We start from the raw sequence: 6592 nt of genomic DNA, 5'->3' as shown, positions 1-6592 counted from the left end.
TATGGTGATATGTAAGTAGCCAACCTATCCTTGTTCTAGCAACCTTCTAGGTAGGCTTTTCAGCCCAGCCTCTGGGTTGCCCCTGACTTCCTGCAGATTTACCATATTGGCCCAGTACTCCATCTAATACTGGTTGCCATCCTAGGTCTTTCAGTCCCTGCATGATCAGCTGCCTTAAGCCCTGTTCTGACTGATTCTAGGCATAAATGCTGCCATCCTTTCCATGCATATCAACCCTGTGGATATTTGCTACGACAATTACACATGAATAACACATGAGGTTTAAACATTGCATTATATATACCCATAATATTTTAAAGTGCTTTCATTCCGACATTCATTCATAGCTTCAGTGACCATTCAAGACATCTACAAGGTATCTCCCAATAGTATGTTTCCTTGCACTGAAGAAATGAGATACAAGGAGCAAGGGGGGCAGAGATTATCTTCAGCTGTGTCAGCCCAGTTCAGACCCCTCCCTCACACAAAAAATAATCTAGGCCTGGATGGGAATCTGCTAAAGCAGCCATAAAGACCTCACTGGAACCCCTATTGCTGCACTTCTACAGCTTTATTTGTAACCCATCTGCTAACATGCTGCCATTTGCAAGCTCCTTCTATTGCTGTTAGCTCCTTTGTGGCTCTGGTTGTGACACCCACCATTGCCCCATTCCCTTCAGTATGCCATTCCTATTTTATACCCATGTACATTTTTTGTCCATTAGTTTGGATGCAGGCAATCAAGAAACCAACATGTCTTTGTTGGAACTGGCCCATTGCCTTTGCAATGTCATGGTTGTGCCCCCAAAAAAGCCTTGGGAGAGACTTTATTATAAACAAATGATGACAATCTGTATTGGCGCTCTCAAACACTGCCGTTTACAATGGGATCGACGTCGTTTTCTGCACCATTACTGTAGTATAATCCTAATAAGCAATCTAATCCTATACTGTTCTGTGCAATACTATAATGCAATCCAATGAGATTATCAAGTGGAACACAAAGTGCTCATCTCAGCCAGAAGCTATATATTGCATCATTTTTCTTGTGGTCCCATTGTATTGCTTTGTTCATTGAATCATATCATACCACATCATACCTTCTCCAGCATTAAATCTATGTAAAACACTGATCTACACTCTCCAGTTTATTTTAAAGAGTAATACAAAAAGGGGGCAGATGATGAACAATACAGTTTAATTAAAAGATTTTTCACAACAAGGTTGTCGGGGGGGGGATTTTTCAAGATGCAAAATAGATGGTAGAAAAATACGATCGCTTCTCTACACAATAAACTAAAAATAGCCGGAATAGAATCAATTTATGCAAGGAAGCTTCCCGCTGAGAATCTGATGAGAATTGACAAATTGGGCTAAACTATTTTGGATGGAGGAAAAGGCTATATACTTTTAAAAGAAACAATCACAACAACACTCTTGTCAATATTCAAAACTATATTAAAAAAAACCACAGAAAATGGTAAGAGTAGAAAGAATGTGAAAATCATTTAATTTCATTCCAAACTCATCCATTGGAGGTGGGCCTTTCTCTGTATCTCATAAAATATTTACCCTATCTTTGATTTGAATTGACAATGAACAGACAGCATAAGAAAGCAAATTATACTATATTAGAGAAGACTGAAAAAATCCTGAATAGTAAAGCTGCAATTCAAAAATGCTTACTGAGAGGACAACCCAGGAATAAAATGGTGTAGCACAAGTGATGGGTTGATCGTGGACCACATTTCTTAATAACATCTCCAGGGGAAACGAGAAGTGTAAGAAGCTAAACATGTGCTTGAAATCTCTCAAAGGACCTGATATATCTGTGCACACACCATACATTTGTAGCACATTTAAAACAACATAGGAGGAATTTAATTTCACACTCATGTAGTAGTGTATTCATTGTCCTGGCGGAATGCCTTGTTCATGAGAAAGCACAGGAAGCCAGCATTGTTCTCATGGCTAGTTGCCCTTCAGATTGCTGATACTTCTTGTTGCACAAACGGTTGTGCAACAAGCTTCCACCAGCAGAACTGCTGTGCTGCTTTTCATATTGCATAGCCTTTATTTTTTATTTTTGCCCTTACGCTTCACAACAGCCTTTGCACTGGCAGTCAGAGAACATTGACTCCAGGCTCATCCATTTAAAGCACACACACACCCGAAAGAAGCCTGGGAACTGTAGTCTACTCTTCACAATTCCCAGCAACTTTAACAAACTAGAGTTCCCAGGATTCTTTGTGGGGTGGGGAATAATGGGTTTTATATGAATGGTGTTTATGCAGCCTAAGCTTAACAGAAAGTGGAAATCACAAGTTTTATCTTTGGAATGTATTCTTTTTTTCCCATAACAGAAGGCTTAGGAATCATGCTGGCTGAAATATGGCACATCAGGGTTTTATAAAAGGCAAGTTGTTGCTGTCAGCTGGCATGCTCTCCTGAAAATTTATCAAATTTCCATAATATATCTGCTCTTGCAAAGCTTGTCTGCACTAATTAGTCAAGGGCTGTCATGAAGTGGTACAACTATTCCATCTATTCTCTTAATTCAGGGCCCCACTAGAAATGGCAGGAGCAGCAATGGTTGTAGTTCATGTGCCTTCTCCGTTTCTGAATAAAGTGGGGGGTTGAGGATGGGTTTCCAGAACAAAAAGGATGAGCAGTTGAGGGGTGGTGATGCATCTTCCCTTCCTCTGCATTGTTGCCCTGATTCCACCACCACAGACTCTTGTCTCTCAACCCAGCCCTGATTCCAAAGACAGAATATGAGAATATAAGGAAGCAAGACATCTTGTTATGTGATTTTCTCTGGGATCTCTAAGCTTCCCTTGTCCCTAAGAGGACAGCTATGAGAAGGATAGCATGATTGGTTAGTGGGATGATGGTACACTTTAAATCTCCTACCTCTTTCAAAGAGAGATGGTCCAGCAATGGTGGGGAAAATACCTTTGTTTGTTAAAATAAATCTCTTCAATTGCATTTTATTGTTGTCAGGGGGGGGGGCTCAGTGGTTCAGCCAATAAAGGAGGAGCTTCTCCTGTAGGATCAACCTTTTTCCTTGCATGTTTACCCTGGAAGTAAACTCAGCTCCACCAATGTTTGCTCTGCAAATCTATGGGCATATTTTAGCTTAGGAATGGGCAAATCTTATTTCTCTCCAAGTCTACATTCTCCCAAAGACTACATTTTCTCAGAGATAATCTGTCAGGGGCCACATACTGGCAATGGTAGGGCCAGTTTTATTTTTCTAGGAAAAGGGGTGCTGGAACTCAGAATGAGCTGTTGCTTTAAACACCTCTCTTTTTTCTCTGATAATGGCAATGGTGCTCACCTGAGAGGTGCCAGAACTGAGTTCCAGTGCCAGAATCCAACTATTCTGGACAACAACCATGCAAGTAATAAACAAAATAACCAAGCAAGTATTAGAAATCACCCCAGAATTGACCTTACTAAACATCTTCCAAGACAATAATGCCCACTTACACCACAAAGAACTCATAACCCACCTACTTTCAGCAGCCAGAAGCATCATAGCCAGACACTGGAGAAACCTGTCAGGAGTAAGCATGGACCAATGGTACCAAATAGTATGGGAAACAGCCTTACTAGAAAAAATAACCAATAAACTGAAACTGACACAGGGACAAACAGAAGAAGACACCTTCACCCCGGTATGGCTCACATACACAGCCCAACAAGACAACGACAAAAACCCACCAACAACATACAAATCAATATGGCTAACCTGATCCAAAACAGCCACCCACCCCACTCACACATGAAAACCAAGATCACCACTGCCAACCACAAATGAACAACCACACCCTAGACCAACCCCAACCTCTCTCACCACCAAAGGGACACAAGCGAACAACAAAGAACCTACACAAACAACGCTGACACCAAACCCTACATATAGTAAGTAAAATGGTAACATCGTCGCCCGACCCCCCCATCTCCCCCCACCTCTTTCCCCCTTTTATTCCCAATGTCTCAACAAATGAAACTGATTTGTGAAAATGTTACATGGGGAAAAAAATACAACAGAGACATTGCAAACACTTTTGTAAAACAAGAAAATCTTTAATTAAAAAAAACTGAGTTCCAGTGAGTTCCAGCTGAAAAAAAGCCCTGGATAGGGCCAAATGTGGGTGGGGCTGAAGCCAAAGATGGATGAGGCCACCCTCTTTATATCACCACTTATTGCTTTCTCTTTCTGACATTCCCTTTTTCCCCTCCTCTATTGCTGCCACTTCTCTCTCCTCTGCCCATTTCCCCCTCTTTGGCACATGAAATTAGGGCAAGGGCTTCACCAGCTTAGGCCACAATTTGCCCATCTGTAACACAGGTCTCCTGAGAAATCTCTATGTGGGACAAGAAGCTACAGTTAGAACTGGATATGGAACAACTGATTGGTTCAAAATTGGAAAAGGAGTACAGCAAGGCTGTATATTGTCTCCCTGCTTATTTAACTTATATGCAGAATTCATCATGTGAAAGGCTGGACCGGATGAATCCCAAGCCGGAATTAAGATCGCCGGAAGAAATATCAACAACCTCAGATATGCAGATGACACAACCTTGATGGCAGAAAGTGAGGAGGAATTAATGAGGGTGAAAGAGGAGAGCACAAAATATGGTCTGAAGCTCAACATCAAAAAAACGAAGATCATGGCCACTGGGCCCATAACCTCCTGGCAAATAGAAGGGGAAGAAATGGAGGCAGTGAGAGATTTTACTTTCTTGGGCTCCATCACTGCAGATGGTGACAGCAGTCACAAAATTAAAAGACGCCTGCTCCTTGGGAGAAAGGCGATGGCAAACCTATACAACATCTTTAAAAAGCAGAGACATCACCTTGCCAACAAAGGTCCGTATAGTAAAAGCCATGCTTTTCCCAGTAGTGATGTATGGAAGTGAGAGCTGGACCATAAAGAAGGTTCATTGCAGAAGAATTGATGCTTTTGAATTATGGTGCTGGAGGAGACTCTTGAGAGACCCATGGACTGCAAGAAGATCAAACATACCCATTCTTAAGGAAATCAGCCCCGAGTGCTCACTGGAAGGACAGATCGTGAAGCTGAGGTTCCAATACTTTGGCCACCTCATGAGAAGAGAAGACTCCCTGGAAAAGACTCTGATGTTGGGAAAGATGGAGGGCACAAGGAGAAGGGGATGACAGAGGACAAGATGGTTGGACACTGTTCTTGAAGCTACAAACATGAGTCTGACCAAACTGTGGGAGGCAGTGGAAGACAGGAGTGCCTGGCATGCTCTGGTCCATGGGGTCACGAAGAGTCGGACACGACTAAACGACTAAACAACAACAACACAGGTGGTGGGTTGTGTGCTCCAGCAAGATAAGAGCTGTACCGTTCCTCCATCACACTAAAGTAGAAGTGGGTTTTGTTGTTTTTGCTTTATGAGATGCATCCTTCCATTGGGAAGGACACAGACTTAGGGGCAAGCCAGTGGACAATATTATAACTGTGGTTCCCCTTACACTTCTCTGGCCACAGTTCCCTACCTGATTTTCTGGGAAGAAAACACAGTGGCACTTGCTGCTTTATTTTTCCCTAGTGGGTATCTCTCACCAGTAGGAGGGAGGATCCCTTCACTGGCCTTTGCCAGGTGCCTGATTCACCCACACCTGGCCAATATTTTTTTCATCTGAGAAGAAGGCAAAGCCTCTGGTAAGCTTTAGCAAGGCAAGAGAGAATTTGTGCTTTAAAATGAATGGAATGAAACATCCAGTGTATGCAATTTCACTGCAGCCCTGAACAACATGACAACACTTTAGGAGACTGATAGTGGGTTGTAATATACTCTGGAACCCAGTTTCCAATTTTGCACCTTCCTTCTCTTCAGTAAAGTTTTTCACAAGTAGGCAGAAGCTCAGTAATTATGTTCTGCTACTAATTTTAAGCTATGTGTTTGGCTAAGGATGTCTCTCACCTCAATCTGAAGCTACAAGCTCACAATATTTATTCATTTATACTTAAAGGTGATATATCACTATTACAATTCCCCAGTACACTATATGATATTAAACTACAGTAACCAAATAATAAAACAGACAAAAATACAATAAAATTCCATTATAGACAGATGGGGGCCTCTTTCCAATTGCCTGTAGGTTAAACCTAATGTATATTAATCTACTACTAGTCTGGTGCCCCACAGCAAGATGAACAAATAGTGGCATGCACCTGTGGGTCTGTATTCATATGACCATTGTGGCACCTTTCCTGAATGTACAAAATGTCACAGCTAAACGTGGGCGTGTATGCAATGGGCACATGTAATCAAATGTGTAAGAATGTGTGCTGAAGAGATCAATATTTGCACTGGCTTTCCTTTGAAGCTCATGGAACTTCAGACAGCTGTTTCTGGGAAAGGGAATGTAGCTGAACCCCGTTCCTACTTTTTGACTCGGTTTCCCCACCTTTCAGAGCAAGAACTTGGCCTCAGTGGAAGAGTGAAAAATTCAGGCAGACCAGCTCTAGCTGGTGGGAGCTGATCTCCTTTCGCTTCTTTTTAAGACGGCATTCTCCTGCCCGCCAACGCGTCTGATTTTTTTTAA

This window comes from Podarcis bocagei, assembly GCF_964188305.1.
Source record: "Podarcis bocagei genome assembly, chromosome: 9".
Taxonomy (NCBI): Eukaryota; Metazoa; Chordata; class Lepidosauria; order Squamata; family Lacertidae; genus Podarcis; species Podarcis bocagei.
The sequence above is the reverse complement of the archived record's forward strand: the minus strand, read 5'-3'. Positions refer to the sequence as shown.